Raw genomic sequence first — 19119 nt, forward strand, 5'->3', positions numbered from 1 at the left:
GATTGGACAGTACTCTGCAGCTTTTGTGATTTAATTCAGGATAAGACTCATGATTTCACATGTATCACTGAAACCCAGAGGGGCATGATACTGTGGGATCTATTTTGGTGCAGTTAGCAACTGATAGATATTTGGTATAGCATGGACTGAAAAGTGGTGTCAAAGTGGTAATGAATCTGTGCCATTTGTATCAACTACAGTACAGGACATCTCTGTTCAAAAAGTGGATTAAATATTCACAGTGGACAAAGACTCTTGGACAGATGGAAAATTAGATTTCTCTTGCAGAGGTTGCTAAGGAGCTCCACAGAAATTGCATGTGAGCAGTCAGAGCTTGGAGTCCTTGGAGGACTGTAACTCTGAATTTCCTATGATCTAAGTCTCAACCTCAGCATTAGAATAAAAGATTTTGAAAAAAAAAAATTTGGAGACAAAAGGAAAGTGAGCTGTATGAGATAAGCAATAAAATCCTCGTAACTGTGTGAAAAATGGAATCACTGCTGCTACCTACACACAATTTGTATGTAGAGAAACCTATTGACTCCTCATGTTCCCAGAGAATTCCTATGCCAATACTTACTAAGCTCCCATTTAGGAAAGAAAAATTGCCACAAACTTGTAATCTTTTGTTTCTGTTTACTGACACTGGAGTGCAAAATGCTGGCAATCTTATTGTTGATTTTTTAATATGAGTGACTTAGAGGCTGGTATTTCTCTCCAGAAAATCTTGGGACAATGTTTTGGGGATAATGTTTCTTTGTTTATTTGGTCTACCAGCATACAAGAAACTGTTTCAATTTAGAACTTCGGGCTTGTAAAGGGGAGGCCAAAGTAACTATATATCATTTTGAAGCAGAAACAGTAGAGGAGCCATGTGTGCCAAACCTCCATTGCATTTAGCTGGCTTTTTTTTTCTTGGATAGGGAGGGAGGTAGCAGTGATTCATCATTTATGTCTGATTGATGAAGGCTTTCTTGTCATTAATGTCAGCAAGCCACTAGGACACCACTAAATATGATCACTGATTCCAGTCAGAAACAATCATTGGGGGGGTACTGGATAGTCCCCACTTAACACACATATATTTACTTTCATAAAAGAAGAATACAGGGCTATTTCCAGCTTCTGGGCAGGGTTCTAGAGCAGCAAAATTACTCTTAAACATACATAGACATAAATTTGAGAGTAGTCATAGGGCTTGGATCCCTCAAGATTCAAGAGAGATGTTCCTGACACTGTCTCAGAAAAAGACACAGCATTTCCACAGCATCCAACTGAGACATAGCAGCTTCTGTTCACCCCATGACCCCATGGAAACATCCAAACCCAGACAGATTAGCAGGAGGAAGGTCAGCTTGAAACTCCAATTTCATCAGAAAACACTTCCACAACATTTTTTAGTCAGTAGACTTGTAAAAAAATATTGTGCCTAATGTGATAAAACTTTTGCAAATACAAACAATTCAATACAACAACATTGTATGCTTATAAGCTTGTAGCAAACTCAGCCAGGCAAAATGGCTCTTGAACAGACAGTATAAATATTACAAATTAAATTCCTTTGAGTATAACTTATTTTTTTTAATAAAACATAAGAAAATAATGCTTATCTGGCCTTATGGCCAAGTGGTTATTTGTAATAAACAGCATTAGGATTAAAAATCACTTTTCCTGAGAGGCAAATGACATGTGATCTTTATAATTTTTCTTGACCTCTGGTTCAAGTTTGAGCCTCTAAATAGCTCATCACCATTATAAACCAATTTGTGTTATCTTCTGAGTTTATAATAACCATAAGCATTAAAATAGTCTGTTCATAACTATAATAATCCCTACTGGATTCCCTGCAGAATTATAATAGACATGAACCTAGAAGTGTTTTGTTTATAACCATTACAAATAGTAAAAATTTCCAGTGAGTTGTATCAGCAATGATCTCTTAAGAATCTAGTATTTGGGATTACAGTGTGCACATTTTCAAGTCAAATTTATGAAAATTGTTATCTTTTGGCTAAGATTTAGTTTGGAATAGTTAATAGCAATACATACAATTTTAAAGTCTTCACTTTAAAAGTTCCTACACCATTAGTTTTACAGCTAATTTTGATAGGATACAGAACTCACTATTTGCCCAAGTAACAACAAAACAGATACTGTTATTATATTAATTTTCCTGATGTTTTCTAGCAAAACCACAGCAAGTCAAAAGAAATGCCATTTGACAAGTAGAATTAAAATGTTTTTTAAAATATAATTTAGACCTACGTATTTTGAAGTGAGATTTAAAAGCTCAAGAATTACCAAATAAATTTATGTTTACAGCTATATTTCAGGAAACTTATAAATTTTTAAATATTTGAGAAATTAAAGATTCAAATACCATGCTTGCCTCTGCCATAATTTCTTTGGACATATAGTGATCAACATAAAAAGAATAAAACAGGAAACTAGTAATATATTCATTGCCACATATTTTCTGATGTAAACACCTGGCTGCATCAAATCCTGCATCTCAGGATCTAGACTAGAGAGATCTTCACATTTCTGCAAAAGAACCAAAGGTTTTCTTTTGCACCACATAAACAGAGAACAAGTATTTCGGGATTAGGAAGCATACGTTATGTAAAGAGTTTCTTTCCTAATTTTTTCAAAACAGGAAAGGAAACAATACTGCTTGGAGACTGTTATCCCGCCTTAATAGTTTCAATAATACAATCAAAAGGAGCTCATGGGAGCGCAGAGAAAGAAGCTATATCTGCGACGTGGAGACTGTTTTTAGAAGCCTCATTCTTGGGAATCAAATTATTCATTGGTTCTTGGATTTTAAACTTTATTATCTTGACTAAAGCTGGGAAAACTCTGGAAGTTCTTACTATTGAGTTCTTTCTCTTGGCCCTCCCTGGCCAATAAGTCAAAGCTGTCATTTTCTCTGCTTTCCCTTCCTCTAGGTCAAACTCTCAGATGGGCAAATTGTTTCTCAATCAAAGTCAGTGGAACTAATGCCAATTTAAACTAGCTGAGTCTTGATGGGTTTATATCACAGCTCAAAACCTCACAACTGATTATGTCAAGTATGAAAAAATACATGTTTATACTCCTTTCATGCAGTGCAGTCAGCAAACTGAAATGCATTTCACATAAACTCTATCCATCACAGCATGATACCAGCAGTTCTGGCTCCCCTTCCTGCTCCAGCCCCCACTTAAACTTCTCTGTTCACTCAAACACCTTAAATCCTATTCAACAGCTCAATGTACAACAAAACAAATCCGCCCTATACAGGTGGAAGAGTTTTCATATATGAAACCCATAGGTTATAAACATTAAGGTTGAGACTTTCTAAACTATGTCTCTTCAAAATATGTATTTCAGTTTTCAAAAAATGGTGAGTAAAGATTTAGGTGTCTGCCTCTAGTCACTCAAATGTCAAAATCGTGGCTAGTATGAAGTCATATAAACACCCCAAATGAGAATATATAACTGGTGATCTACACAGTTAATCCCTTAGCTTTTCAACAAATAGGCAAGAAAATCAAAAGTATATCTTTTTAAGTATTTAATGAAAACACAGGCTTGGTCTTCATATCCTGTCTTTGAATCTCCAAACTAGTAAATATTTCTTCATAAAAGAGATGTTCTCTTGATTTGCTGTGTTGTCCTGATTTAACATTAAGCATTAAAGCTTAAAGAGCATTATGTCTAAATTTAAGAGCATTATGTCTAAAATTTAGTTCAAATATAGAGTTTCCACAGCCCGACACCACAAATTAAGCATGTCAGAAAGGTTTTGTTGTGCTTTAAAAGGCCTTTACTAATCAGATTAAATAAAAAATACTTACCATAATATTTGCATTTTCTTTCTAAGTGTCACAGTTTGGAGTCTTCCAATATCCTTCCTTTTCTAAAGCAAAAAGAAGGGAGACGTTTAAAAAAGCATTTTCAAAGCCACCCTAGGCAGAAAGAAAATTCCTTTTTATAACTTGAGTGATAGCACATGGCATTACTATATGTCACTGATGTACCAGTTGGTCTAAACTTGGCTTGTAATATGCATGGTTTGTTCAGATCAGAATATATTTTAAATCCTGTGATGTATCTTTTGACTCCTTCCATTGAGTAAATTAATATTTTGACTGTTTGGAAATTAGATGGTTCTGGAGACTGACAACTGCATAAGCAGAACCACTGGCTTAAATGTGGCCTGGGAAAGTAGTCATAAACATTGATTACTAGGTGATTTATTTGAAATTAACTGGAGGTCTTATTTAGTTTCCTATTAGAAAAGGTATATCCTACTCTCTTTCTCTTTCTTCCTCTCTCTTTCTCTGTCTTATATACTTGTGAAAAAGTCATGTTTTGTGTAGTTAACAATTTGCTTGGCTAGTCAGAATGGCTAGTACCTCCTGCTATTGTTGCTCTGAGGTAATTTTCCAGGTCATGATCCTTACTTCGGTAAGTGAGCTTACATTATCTGAATATCACTTGTTCTTTAGCTAGACAGAGTGATTCTGATAATGCTGGTGTTTAATAAGCTGGTACTATCAAATTACTTTAATTCTCATCTCTGTCCCTTCTGAAAGTTTGCTTGTGTTTTGACAAAAAAACCCCTTATTTTAATATTAATTCTGTCAGTAAAGTTGCATCCTAAAAACCCAGGTTTTCTGAAGCTTCATCAGTATCTATAGATACAATTTTTGCAGAGCATCTTCATACACATTTTTACAAATTACATTATAATGCAAGTCAGTTTAATATTACAATGAAAAAGGCAACATTTATAGTGGGAAGGTGACTCAGTGGCGTGAGGGAAGGCGTTCCAGACAGATGAGGCAGCGTAAGGCAAAGAGTGCCAGAATCATCGGGAGGGGCTGGTAAACTGATCTCAAGTGTGCAGAATAAGGTGACACACTAAAGTGCTGGTAAAACAGTAACTATTTCTCAAATCAGTCACCTAATGAGATTCAGAGTTCGGGAACGATATCCTAATTATGTTTTCATTACAAAATGGCACTGTTTTAATACAAAGGAGGACATTTTTAAAAGCCATAGAACTTCTGCAGAAGTTGGTTTTTTCCCTTGTCTGTACAATCAGAGAGCTGGGCAGTGTCAATGCTTTCTGAACGCTATGCACAAGGGGTCAAATAAGAGCAGGTAGCACTCATTCTCCTAGCTATAACCAGACAACACAACTCCCCTAACCCCAGAGGCCATTACTGCATTTTATTTGTTGGCACAAACACTGCCATGCTTTTCTACTGCCCCCATGTGTCGAGATGGTAGTTTCCATGTAAGTATGGATACAATCTCTCTTCCTCAGCTGTGGCCCTTCAGACTGACCATTCGGAGTTCATCCTGTTGAACCACTATAATATACTATACACAGTCTCTCCTTTCCATGGAGTTTGCTTCTGTCATATTTTAGCAAACTGTTATCAAACTATGCTCTCCTGCTACCTGATCTATGCATGTCAAGTTCTCATCTTTAGTTAGTTTCTCTAGTCACCTCACTGAACAGTCATGTTGCTGTCCTCCAAACTGTTTAACCCAGGCCTATCTAGCTGAGGTGATCCAATGACCACAAGTTCAGAGATGAGCTGACTGCCCTGCACACTGCTGATAAACCACTGAAACTCTCTTCTGAGTGTGGTTGGAAAGCAAGAGGTCTCAAGAAATTACTTTAAAAATGCAGACTATCCATTAATGCCCTCTCCTTATTCTCTTGTAGCAACAATCCTTTAAGACATTCTAATTAGGGGTGTATCTTATGAAGCATAATTTTGGCAACTAAGTTATTGAATGTTTTGTCCTATTAAACACCTGACAAGAGCTGATATTCTCTACAGTTCTAGTTGTCTATAACAGGCACAAAAGTCTCTGATGCTCAAAACACCAGCCATTCATTCTGGTTTTGGTTACTCTAAAATCCTAAAGGTCCTGATCTGCACTACCGTTAGGCTGAGCTGCCTCAGGGTCCTGCCAGCTGCCTGGCTCTTTGTGTTTGATTTGCTGTAGACCTCAGGGCCTCTAATATGAAACAAAGAAATACGCTGGAAAGCCACTATACCTAATTAGAAAAAAGATACTGAAGACACCTATGTTTTATATAAATGGTATATATGTTCTTAGTTCAGGCAGAAGGCAAGAACCTCCGAGTATATTTTCCTCATTACTGTGCAACTCGCATTAATCAGGTTTCCACAAATAATAGCCACACTTATTTTGTTCTTTTATGTTAAAAGCACTTACGGATGGACTCTCAGTGAAGTCTCTCTGTTCTTTAAGGATTTTGGAATTTCTTTGTAAGTAGCCTGGATGACATTCTGCTCTCTGTTCTAGATGTGCAATGCCATTTAAGTGATAAGAATAAGGACTACACTGTAAATCTCTGTTTGACGAATGTGTAATTGGAAATAAGAGACTCTGTGGTTACAAAATACGCCTCACTAGGCTGACTCTTAATCCACTTTTAAAAATACAGTCCATAATGTGTTGTTGTGTTAATCTCAACCCCAAGTCAAAAGCATTCATGTATATGACCCTGTCTCTGGACAGCAGTAAGCGGTTAACAAAGGCAGACAGTGTAGATGTCAGGTCTGCTTAATATCAACCACAGAAATAGCTACCATGAGAAAAATAAGAAAAATTAAACTTTTATTACAATACAAATAAAAGGAGAAAAAGTTCAAATATTCAAAATATAAAGTATATAATATGGCTTTCACTTTAGTAACACTCCTGTATCTATTTTTCCTTTAGATTTAGGTAACAAGATACCACCACTTTTTGTACCAGTCCCTCTGACACTCTGTTCAGTTGGTATTAATCATGGCTATAAACATCCTTTTTAGATGTTTTGGAGATGCATGTTCTGAAGAAAGGTAAAGAAGCCAATTGAAATGGATAGATCTGTAGCTGCTAGGGTCTAATCCTGTTTTATCTGAAGAACAAATTAGACAAGCCATGAAAAAGGGGAGAGCAAAACCCAGAAAAGAACAGCGAAAGCACAAACACAGTGTTTGGCCTAGTGCCCTCTCTTACATATAATCTGAGGAAAACAAGTCCATCATTGTTATCAGCTACAGCAAGATCTGGCAAACCTCTACCAGCATCGGACTGAGTCAGTGCCAACCGGTGCTCTCTTAGTTGGAGACCTGAAAAAAACATAGCAAAATTAGTCTTGTCTGCTAAGCTGAGTTCTTCTTAAAAACAAGAGAAGGAAAGACATGAAAGACAAAAAATAAAGTGAGGAAATAAAAGAAGACAGGGAAGGAGAGGGCCATAGTAGGAATGCAAATCTCACATATCACAGAGTGTCCCAAATTAGGTGAAGACAGTAGAACTGGCATTATCAGATCCCCATTTATGGTCTCTTTTGCACTAGTCATGCCTCACAATCAGGACAGTGAAATCCTATAGTGTCAGAATGGATCCTGTAGTCTCTGACAATGCTGGGAGTAGTAACCCTGACTGTAAATCTCACACTTTTCAGTCAAGCTGGTTTTTTGGCATCAATGTCAAATCAAACTTCCTCCTACTTCACTTGCCCAAAGAAAGTCATGAATGGAACAACACATCCCCTTGATATTTTGTTCAGTAATCAAACCCAGTTTCTGGGTTGTTAATTTTAATCCATTGATTTCTGATGTGTTTCTGTTGATTACCAGACATAGTCTCCACCAAGTCATTGGATTTTATAGATAGGAGTCCTCATTAGTATTATCTCCATTTTTCCTGCATTTGATTTTTTAATGATTTTTAAAACCAATCTTATATAACAGGTTGCATCAAACTTTTGCTTCTTTGGGCAACTGCCAGTCTCTATATATCAATATTTGCTGTGTGCTCTACAAATCATTGAAGTCTGGTAGTGCTGACCCCAGAAAGAAGGCTGATGTGAGCCAAACCCTGCACCCAGAGATAGTGGTAACGTCAAGGAGATCCTACTCAACCATGTAAGCACTTCCAGGTAGAGCTCATGCACTTTATATTTGAACCATAAAGGGAAACGATCCACTTTTTAAAATTTGAATACTAGCAAATTAAAGAACCCAGCTGCTTCTACAATGTTGTTTAGATATCCCGACTTAAAAAAAAGAATTTCCCTTACAAAAGGAAGACTGTAGGAGAACCTAATAAAATACTAACTACACAGGGAATAGAAAAATGGTTGTGAACAGACACTTTTTGCTAACTCTTTTGTGTTACAGGCATCTTTGCAAGTTGACCAAGTTCTTTGAAAGGCTAATATTATACAAGATAGTATCGTACAATGGATAATACTGCACAACAAAAAAAAGATCATCATTTAAAGTAAGGACACAGTGTCCTCCATGTTTTTTAGGCAGGGAATCCACCTTAAAGAATCTGACACTTTTACAATTGAGTAGAAATTTTTTACAAAAAAGGGATTCTACAAATTCCCTTTTTACAATTGCCACCCATAACACCAATGATTTCATGTTCTGGGGGTTATCTCTGTGTTTTATAGAAACCTTTATAACATTTTTCTGCTGTACCACTTCTACTGCAACAAAGTAAAATACTGGTATATTTTTACCTGTTGATTCATTTTGAAAAGCAAATAGATGGAACATTAGATGAAACTGGATGAGGATAGCACAAGAGATTGTGGCTCTGTGTGGATGACTGGAAGACTGTGGTTACAACTAACTTTTTGGAGAAGTCTGACTCCTCTCCTATTGATGTTAGTGACAGAACAACCACTGATTTCATTGGAAACAGCATCAGGCCCTATAAATTACTAGTACATTTCACCTGAATAATTAATGAGACTGAAAAATTGTGTAGTAACACTCAGGCAATCCTCACATGAGCGCTGCCCTGTTAAATGATAAAGCCTGTTTGGGGCTGGGTGAAAAAGAAATAGGCACTGAAGGAATGTTACAACATTATTATTTGTGCCTTCTACAGAAAAGAGCTACCATTTCTTTCATCCTTCCAATATGTTTCCACTTCTGAAATTAGAATCTGCGTTAGAAACACACGATACCTGGCAGGCTCATGCTAAGAGATGCACTGCATAATGGTATGAATAGAAAATATCCAACTCATATTATCTTACACAAAGTTTGCAAATCACTATTGAACTAGCTTTACCAGAAACATCCAGAAAATTGCTATTAACACTTTTCTTACCAAAAGAATAATGGCCTTAAGATAATTCATTAAAGTCTATAATCTAAAAGATAAATAGGGCTTGCCACTGCTGTTCAAATTACTGGACCTTTAAATGTAATACCTCAAGCAGCAACTAGTCACTGATGCTTCAGGAAAAGACACCATTGCTGTTGTCCAAAGCTGCACAGTTAGGGAGCAATTCACTGCCCTTGGAATAACTAGGCTAGTATAACAAAAGACAAAGTGGGTATTTTATGAGTCAACATTCATATTTGACTAGCAAAATGGTTACAGGTCTGCTAAGGCTGCATCTGCCTCCTGAAGTTACTCCTTCAGCCCATTGGAGAAAACTTGTCTAACACACTATTTCATACTCCACATTAGAAAGAAATGAGTTCAGTCTTGGGATGAGCAAGACCAGTGGTTGGTGGGATGCAAACCAAAAGTGGGCAGTAACCCTGTGCTCCACTGGGCTCCAGAGAGATCTGCAAAATCACTACCTCACTAGAACTTGACTGCAAAGAGCCTTAAGGAGGCTTTCAAAGAAATGGAACATTTAGTATTTTGGCTCCAGAATTTTCAATGGGAATTTAAAAAAATCACTATCTAAACCCCTATCAGAAATCTAGGACTGATTACAAAGACAATATTAATATTTTTGACAGTGATTTGGAATTGCATTACAATCACAGGCAAAAACTGGTCTTGTAGAAAATCTTGTTTAGACATGGTGAGATTTTTTCCTACTTTTCCAGTTTTCCCCATCTCTCCATGTCTTCTGTTTGTGAGGTAGCTGTATAAACACCATCTTCCTGCTCTGTATAATTGAAGGTCACATGTGGTAGTCACAAGAACACAATGATTATTGCTGCTATTGCACATATTTATGTGCAAGAACAGAGTCTGCTGTTGTATTGTATATTGGGTATTTCCCCATCATCGCTCAGAAAAAATCCAGCAAAACCGGTATGCAAAAGGTGGTTTTGATGTCTTTTCTCAAAATTTTTTCTTATATATGAAAATTGAAGATACAAGTGTAAATATTAGTATGATATCACTGTTTCTTTTGAATGTCTTTTCTTTTATGGACTGGGCTTTAATAAAGTCCATGGAAACTTGTAATTATGTCTTATAGGCGGTATTTGATTTTCAAAAGCAGGTACTGTGTTCCTCTAAATCAAGAGCAAATTTCTATCGTATTGTATAGCACCATCATCAGCTTAATGGCACATACACTTTCGTGAACCCATTTGTGACAGCATGGTAAGAAGTTATTATGACATATCTGATACCAGCTTTTCTTGCTATCAGTTGGAGCCCTTTGGATGTGAGCCCCTTTGTCAGTCTCGGAGAGACAGTGGGACATGAGTTTGCTGACAAAAAAACCACTGATTTGTCATTTCTACCATTTGTGTATCAGGATCTTCATTTGTACATTCCCAACCGTAATTCTCAGAATATGCAGACCTTCTACACAATAATACATAATCTAGTTGTACTTAGGTGTCCTTTTAGAGCAAGGAAATTGCCCACTGTTGCTTGAATGACAGTCTACCTGCCTTTTGCAATGTAGGAGTGCTAGACTATCATTTTCTTTTTTTGTTTGGTATTTTTTTGCCACTGTGATATATAGAATATATCAACTCTCTCTGGATCTGCCCCAGCACTCTTGCCTGTCCCTTGCAGAGGCAGACATGGCAACAGCAATCTGTATTTGCCCATCAGCCAACACTTTTAGCACAGAATCACAACCTGCGACATGCACATCATTGCCCATATCTTTAATCATACTGCAAACTCCTTTTATTGGTTTAAAAATTGAGCCAAGAGATTGATGAGCTGTAAAACAGAAAATTCTTTCTCCTCTAGACACTGGTGGTGCTTTCTAACACCCCAGAATAAACACACTGAGCACTGTTACGTTCTTCTGAAATAATGACAGAACAAAGGCAAGAGGGCATGAATGAGCTTTCATTACCAGAGACATTGCCATGGGAGGAAGTATCACAAGCTACTCTTGCAGGCAAAGACACTCGAATATATCCAGACCCTTTCAGATGATAGATGCTTATCTGAAACATAAGACAGGGTGTGAGGACCAGCAGCAGTTCTGGTTATACAGGGGAGGGAACACTCTTTTCATGCTGGCAGGGATTGCTGACAGTGACTGATCAGCTCCTGAAGGAAGCATAATTGGGGCACGCTCTGTGACTTGTGCTTCTTAGGTCCCTTTGTGAGTTCAACATCTTTTTCTGATTCTGCACATGTTTCTTGACTGGTGTGTCCACAGTACACAATTAAATCATTGATAAATTTACATTTTCTCTAAAAATTCAGATCAAGTTACAATGGTTGAATGAGTTAGGAAGCATCACCTGAGCTACGGTACCATTTTACATACTTGCCCTTAAAGAGTAACAGCAGAAACTCTCACTACTTTGATCTCCCCAGCTGCTGTGTGTAAACCAACTGGAGCTGATCTGAAAGGGGCTTGGTCTAGTCCAGTTGAGCTTAATTAAAATCAGAGTCACTTCACAAACCAGCTGTTAAAACATGTTGCCAGCAAGTTTTTCTTTGTGCAGCTAATGCCCTCTTTCCTGTGAGTTGCACTGCTAATGTTCAGCTTGGTCCAGGGTTTTTCTCTTTCTTGGGCTGCCTGGGGCTCAGTCTGGCTCCATGTGTATTGCCACTCAGCTGGCTCCCAGTCTTCTAGTCCTGCCTCCATCCCCTCTCTGCTCACAGCCTAACTAAACCTCAGCAGCAGTCAGTTTTATGCCTTTTATTCTAAGGTGGTATTCCTGCTCAGAATACAATTTTGAGGTTTGTCTCTAGCTGTTTTTCATCACTAGCTTCTGTGATAAGTATTTAACTAATCAGGATGCCCTGTAATATATGTCCCAAAGCTTACTGCCAACTTGCAGCTGTCAGCACTATTTCCAGCACAAACCTCTAAAGCTGAAATAAACTTTTATACATGTGTAATTGTAAGCTTGAGGTAGCTTGAATTGCAGAATTTCTTATTCCAAACTAATTAGGCAAATATACGCTATATGCTAGGTACACGATACTGACCTATATGTACTGTGGGCTTAATTGTAACCTTGAAATCACTGCAACTATGGCAAGCCTACGCCCTAGAGAAGTGCTCATCTGCCTCAGCTACTCTGGGATAGTAAGCTAAGCCCTGCTTCTTCTCTGAGCTGTTTAAAAAAAAAAAGGGTGGTAGATCAACGTTGTAAAGAATAATGACTTCTTCAGATCTTCAGGTGCCTTTTCTATGTTCTAAGGCTCTAAAGCTCTCCAATACTGTACTTTAGATGGCTTCTTCCAGCCTCAGCCATATTCACAGGCTTACTGTCAGGCTGGACAATATGTGTGGTATTCAGGGATGCCTTCAGATGACCCCCAAAAGACAGTACGACTCATCATATAATTTTGGGCAGTCCACACAGATGTCTAGTAATTGTTCTCTACCAAATAATGTGTAACCCATCTCATTTCTCAATTAATGGTTCAGCACATGCCATTAATAGGATTGTATTAATTTAATCCTAATATCTAGAAAATCAAGAATTTTCCATTTATGATAAATCCTGAAGGTTTACAATTACGGTCTGATTATCCTACTGTAGAATAACAGCAAACCAGCTACATCCAAAGTTCCATTTTAAGACTCATTCCTTCTGCTTTTAAAGGTACTTTGGGCTTTGACAGACAAGATCTGAAGAGAATTAGCACTCGCAATTTATTCTAGGACACTATGCCTTATCCTAGAGAGGCAGATGTTCCCTTCTGCTAGCCAGCAAAGGCAAAAGGACATAAAGCTGGAGATCATGATATCCTGAAGTGGTTTATTAGTGCTTAGCAGTCAAAAGCCTCAATTCACTGTCTTCTAAAAAAGTAGACAGAGGAACAACAGTATTTTCATGGATTTATGCTGTTATTTGCAAACCAGTGAATCTGAAATTCTCTGATGTTGCTCTACCAAGATGACAGCTCTGCAAGACCTGGCACGTTTACTGTGTATGCTCTAACTTCTTGTGGTTCCTGGAAGTTTTGTCCTTGTACCACCTGCTGTTACAATGGTCAGTCTCTTTGCCACAGTAACGGCTCATAACTTTTATGGTTTCTCAATGCTGTACTTTCTGTATAACCCTTAGCTCATTTGTTGAACAGATTATTCAGTGATTTTGCAATTCTAGCATCTTATACAAAACTCTCTCTTACAGTGGGAAATTTTTGGATGTTGTTTTGGATCAGATTGAATAGTCACATTGGATTTCTTAATTTTGCATACCATGCACAAGCAGTTCACAGCTCAGCAAGACTCCATGCACATTTTATAATAATTGCATCTCAGCAGAAGTCCACATAGATTTACAGTTATTTTACTGGACACATCAGACTTTATTTTCAGGCTTCAGGGTTTGTAGCCTACAGATCTACAGATACTGTAACGTCCAAGCCACAGTAGCATGTGGTACAGTATCAACATGCAGTTCCTGTCAGCACTGTATGGCTCACACCTCCTGTTATGGACATTATAAAGAATACATTAGATCTCTATTCCAGATATAAAGTCACATTAGACATCACCCAAGCCCTAAAATGCCTAACCTGTCCCCAAAAGAAGGGCTGACTTCACTATACAACTTTTCCATATCACTGAAGAAGCCACACCACCAACTAATGCTCACAATCTATTCTCACAATGATATTTCACAAAAAGAGAGAGAAAAAAAAGGAAACTACCTCCAATGCATCAGGAAATTTTTCATAAAAGAATTGCCTGTACCTCTGATTTTTCACATTGTTATACCCCAAAAAAGGTCTTTCTGAAGAACTACATCCCACAGGAGAACTTCTTTTCTAGCAAAGGCGCTCACTCGATAACATTTTGAGAGAACTGGGAGAAGGTCAAAACCCAAGCTAATTACATCATTAGCTGTGGAAAGGGCTATATATCAGTTCCCCATAATAAATGCGTAACATTTTAGTAATCTTTTAAAATCAGAATTGTGACGAGCATTTTTAATAAAATAATATACCAACAATCAAGTATTTTTGGTAAGCTAAACTGTTTAGAATTACAGATTATTTTCTGTTGCTGTTGTATAGGATGAGTAGAAAAGAAAATCTAGTCTCTACATTGTCCAAGTGATGTGGTAGGTTTTAGTCACTCGAGGTTTTAACCAGTAGCTCAGTTTTACAAAGTGAAATTCTATATAATACCAGGGCTTCTCTGTGTACTGCTTAAAATATTTTGAAATATTCTACCTATGTTTATATCTCAGTTTTATTTACAGCTAAGTTTCACTCGCCTCTTTTAATTACTTTTCCCCCAACAGTTTATTTCTGTGCATTCAATAACAAGTTTAGAAGTTCTAGCTTTTTGAGGATTTGTAGTTACAGGCCATCCTTATGGATTTCTGCATTGTTGCACTGTGTTTATTAAATCGAACACTTCAAAGAAGTCAGGAATATTTTACTATTAAATCACACGCGTTTGCTGAGTTTGCCTTCGGAGTTGCAAAACTTTTATATTGTTACCGGCTGATGGGTTTCCCAGTGACTGTAACCTTCGAGTTCTGATCAAAACATAAAGACAATAGCAATAACTAGTAATTTTAAAAGGCTGAAGTCTAAACCGGCTGACAAGAGTAATACAATGCCACTTGGATGAATCGGCAAAACCCGCATAAGCATCTATAGGGGACGTTTCATGAGTGAGGAGAAGGCACTCGGTGCCCATAGGTGCTGTCAGAGCAGTGGATTCCCTGTCCAATGAGGTGGAATGCTCCGCGGGCACATGGTTTACGCTGCTCAAAATAACTTGGGACCTGCAAACTGACAAATGCTATTGCTCCGGTGGTGACAGGTTGTCCAGCTCCTTACAGCCATCCTCATAATAACCAAGGTTAACTTCCTTCACTGTATGGACTCCTAGCTGTTTCTGTTCCTGAGGACTCGAAGAATTCCCTCGCTTCCATAACTTTAATCTCACACTTCTGGATAATTGTCATCGCTACTAACTGCCAGTGTTGGGCAGCAACATCTGGAGGAATTAAAAAAGGTAATCCCTCAACTTTAGATCGGTCTACATTTTCATTTTGCAGCACAGGTGCAGAAGGGTTTGATGAGTATGTATATTTGAATGCTAATTTTTGCTGGTAAGACATATACAGGGAACAAATAATTTTTAAACTGACTGACTTAAATTATGCTGAGGCATATGTATTGCAGTGAAAGAGAAACAATGTTCTGCAGTATTATAAAGGGCTTGAACAGCATTGGTGGGGTTCTCAAAATCCTTCGGAGCCAGTCTGACTCCTCCAAAGAGTCAACAGAAGATTGTAACAACCTGAAAAGTTCCTTGCCGGGACTGTACTCTTCCCGGTTATTTTCCCTCCACATTCTGAAATATTTACATTCTAGTATTCAGCCTTAAACCAAAATGCCATAATTTGGATTTCCTTCTTAAGCAAAATCAAACCTAATTTAACGTGACCCCATAGTTAAATACTTTCTATTTATTTATTTATTTATTTTGTCATGTAAAATGACCCCACTGGCTATATTTAGTGCTGAGAGATCTGCTCTCTGGATTAATGTACACAACAGCTGCAGAAACAGTCCTGCTAGAAGGGCATAGCTCTCACCCTTGAGCTCTCACTATCTCCCTCTCTCTCTCTCAGAAAAGTATTTGACTGTCAGTAGCAAATGTTTGGCCCAATATATTGCAACATTAAGCATTAATCAGAAGCCCATCTTAAGTTTTACAAAATATGTCAACAATTGACGAGAACAGAGTAGCTCTTGAGTTTACGTCAATAGAACATTATACAAATGACACTAAAGACACTGATTATCAGTAGTTTTGTTTTGGTCATGAGGTTTACATTTGTGAAGACGCTCTAGACTTTAAGAGTGGAAACAAAATCAGCAAATGTTAATGGAACAATTTCATAAACTTCAACTCTGCTCTTCTCCCTCTCTTACATCTTCTGAAGGTTCCTAATGTCAGGATTTCTTTGTTTTTGTCTTTCTTTTTTTCTTTCAGAAACAGCTAACAAAAGTAAACAGCAATAGGAAGTGTGTTAGTTCCTGTAGCTGAGCAGAATGATATTTACATATCAGAAATTATTTATAGTCAGTTCAGGAGTTAGATAGGTTTTGTATTTGACAGACTGTCAAAGACAAAGGAGAACTGTGTGCTCTGTGCTGGTTTGCTATTCCTGTGCATTCTTAGAGATTTTACAGCAGGTCTTGCTGTGGTACTGAAGGAATGTTTCTTATCAACAGCTGCTGAGAATTAGCAGTCTAGGTATATTTGCACATAAATATAACATTAAGATGGTTTGTTAAAAATTTACACAATACCATAACAGCAATTGGACAATGCAATTTAAATTGTAATCTAAATCACTGGCAGGGAAAAAAAAAAACACTTTTCCGTTTAAAACTTAACTGGTTTAGTACTTGTTTTCATAAACAGTAATATCCTACAGGGACAGGCAAATTAATTCTGTCTAATATAAATCTCATTTAAATATTGTAGTTTGAAAATATGATTCACATGTGAAGGCTTTTATGTTACAATGTTCTTAGGGAAGACTGATGAAAAAGCATAAAAAAAGAGAACAGCAGACAAAAAGAAACAAATACAGTGAGAGTGTGAAAAAAGAAAGGCACAACTGAAAAACCTTAGGGGAAAAAATGCAAGCCAGATTTCTTTTGTGTCTAATTTAAGGCTTGAGTTCCCTTTTTCACTAGGAACCAGTATTTGTATGAAAACTGAATCTCATTTTAAAAACAAAACAGTGCATGGATTTGAAATTACCAGACAAAAAGACGTGCAAATGCCATGTAGTTTGCATACCCCTGCTTTTCAGGGCATTTCTTTGTCCAGCTTGTGCTTGTTCAGTCTGGCTACACAAGCAGTTGGTTGTCCAGTCTTCAGATACACGTATACGATTCCCTTAAAATTGGTGCCACTTACATGCACGGACAGAATAGGGACTTTTCCTCAGTGTTTTAAGTTGTTCAAATTCTCATTACAGTACCTTATGCAGTGCTATAATCTGCCAGTCTAGACTGAGCCCATGCAATACATAAATAACTTTTTAACACTGAGAGCTAAGCTGTAGCTTCAGTCCCAAACTAAAACTTTACGGTAGTCCTCAGTCTCATGCATTTGTGGATTTCTGCACTGCTCACACATATTGCTAGCAGGAATAATAGAAATGACCTAGTTTAAATCATTTGGGTCACAGTCCATGAAAGTGGATTTGCAGTTTTAGCCATGAAAGACTTGCAGAGATGTCTGCCTGGTTTTGGACCAGGATAAATGAATATAGTTGCCTGTTAGTTATATTTAGCGTTGAGGACTTTTGTATGTAGATTCAGCACCAAACTGTGGACCTCTGCTGTATCTTTTTGGGCCTTTCATATAAACTCTTTCTCATATGGGCAATCCTTGAAGGAAACATACATTACTTGAGTCAATAAAAACTTGTCCTACATTAGGAGCACTTGAAGTACTACACTCAGAGCTTGTCCTGACATCTGAGGCCTGGCCTTCACAGGCCAATAGGAGAGGAGGATGGAGCAGCATCCCAGGCCTCAAATACAGCCATCACCTGCTTTCCTTTTTGACCTTCTAATTTAAAAATCAGATTAAATTTATTTCAATTTCAATTTGACTTTGTATGGAGTTTTTGTACAAGATACTGTTTACCTTGCAGTTCAAGGAGATTCACTGAGGAGGCAAAGAGAACTTGAGACATGGGTAAGAAAGTGTCTTAGTTCTCATTTTGAGAAGTACTAAGGGACAATATTAATTACAAAAAAATAAAGACTTTTTGTGATCAGAGTAAAAAGAAAAAAGGTCTTTTTATTATATGATGGTATGAAGGAAATGTTGAAAAAGTTAAAGAGCTCTGAATGTGCTTTTTCCTTGAAGAAGAGCTGAATATTTTATGCTGCTTAGGGTGCCCACTGCTGTAACACTGAGGTCACAGGCCAGGGCATGATTCCAAGTGCACACAGGCCTCTTGCAGTGTCTTCTGCAGAATGACTTAGAGAGAGGATTTATCCCATTCCACTTCTGAGATGATGAATCCCAACTTTTTTTTTCTTTTGTGGGCTGTGTGATTGTGCTGTCAGCAGGAAAGGGAAGAGACATTAGGGATGAAATACAGTGGTAATGAAGAACACATTTCACCTCTCACATTTCTAGCACCAGCAGTACAGATATCACTGTTTGCTTGCAAAATAGGTGCTCTTAAGGCTCATTAAAGTTTCTTAAAGCAAAATAGGTGCTTTTAAGGCTTTAACATTTGTACAATTTGAGTCGCATTCAAATGCCTGTGGGTGAAATGGTGAACACCTCCAGACAAGAGGAAAAGAGCTGTGTTAGAGGAGACTAACATCACTACAAAAAGCAGTCTAGATAGATCCTCTGCTACAGAAATCTAGACTCTTAAATATTCCCAGCTTCAAGTCACTTGCTTGTGGTTTGAGGTTATTTACCTAATGTTCATAAAATATTCACATGTTAAATTATATCTCTGTAAATTCAAATTATTTATTACTTCAGCATAATATTTTTAATATAGATTATATATAACTGTATATAGATCATTCAATTCTATATTCCCTTTCTAATGAAAATCCAGATAGCAATTCCAGTTTAAAAAGAACGTAGAAGTAGTTTTACCAGTTAAGGCCTCAATCCACTATCACAAGTATTTCAAAAGACTGTTCAACTCCCAAGCCGTTAAAAATTTATTAAAAATAATGAAATTTCCCCCCAATTCCAAATATTGGATGTTCTGTATTTACCTTTTTTTCCCTTCTTTCTTCCCTTTTCCTTCCCTTTCTTCCCTTCTTTTCTCTTTTTCCCCTTTCTTTTAGAAGGGAACTTTCTTTTATAGGTAACACTTCTCAAGATTTAAGATTCAAGTTTGCACAGAAAAACTT

General features: G+C 37.3%; 1 protein-coding gene and 1 long non-coding RNA gene across 4 annotated transcripts in view; one reads left to right on the top strand and one right to left on the bottom strand.

Annotated features, from left to right (window-relative positions):
• The window catches only part of MYPN (myopalladin), an 80376-nt gene that overhangs the window by 1259 nt on the left and 59998 nt on the right, over window positions 1-19119 (top strand). The window contains exon 1 of one of the 3 annotated variants that reach the window (XM_052800240.1): window positions 14919-15211. The exons of 1 other annotated variant lie outside the window; for it this stretch is intronic. The gene's annotated coding sequence lies outside the window, so the exon portion shown is untranslated. Of the gene's footprint in view, window positions 1-14918; window positions 15212-16024; window positions 16158-19119 lie in introns of those variants that run through there. One more of the 3 variants, XM_052800241.1, reaches the window with a different exon arrangement.
• The window catches only part of LOC128147564 (uncharacterized), a 33630-nt gene continuing 18284 nt past the window's right edge, over window positions 3774-19119 (bottom strand). The window contains exons 2-3 of the long non-coding RNA XR_008237045.1: window positions 7039-7151; window positions 3774-3901 (exon numbers count right to left, since the gene is read on the bottom strand). This is a non-coding gene — a long non-coding RNA (uncharacterized LOC128147564). The remainder of the gene's footprint in view (window positions 3902-7038; window positions 7152-19119) is intronic.

This window comes from Harpia harpyja, chromosome 10, assembly GCF_026419915.1.
Source record: "Harpia harpyja isolate bHarHar1 chromosome 10, bHarHar1 primary haplotype, whole genome shotgun sequence".
NCBI classification, from domain to species: domain Eukaryota; kingdom Metazoa; phylum Chordata; class Aves; order Accipitriformes; family Accipitridae; genus Harpia; species Harpia harpyja.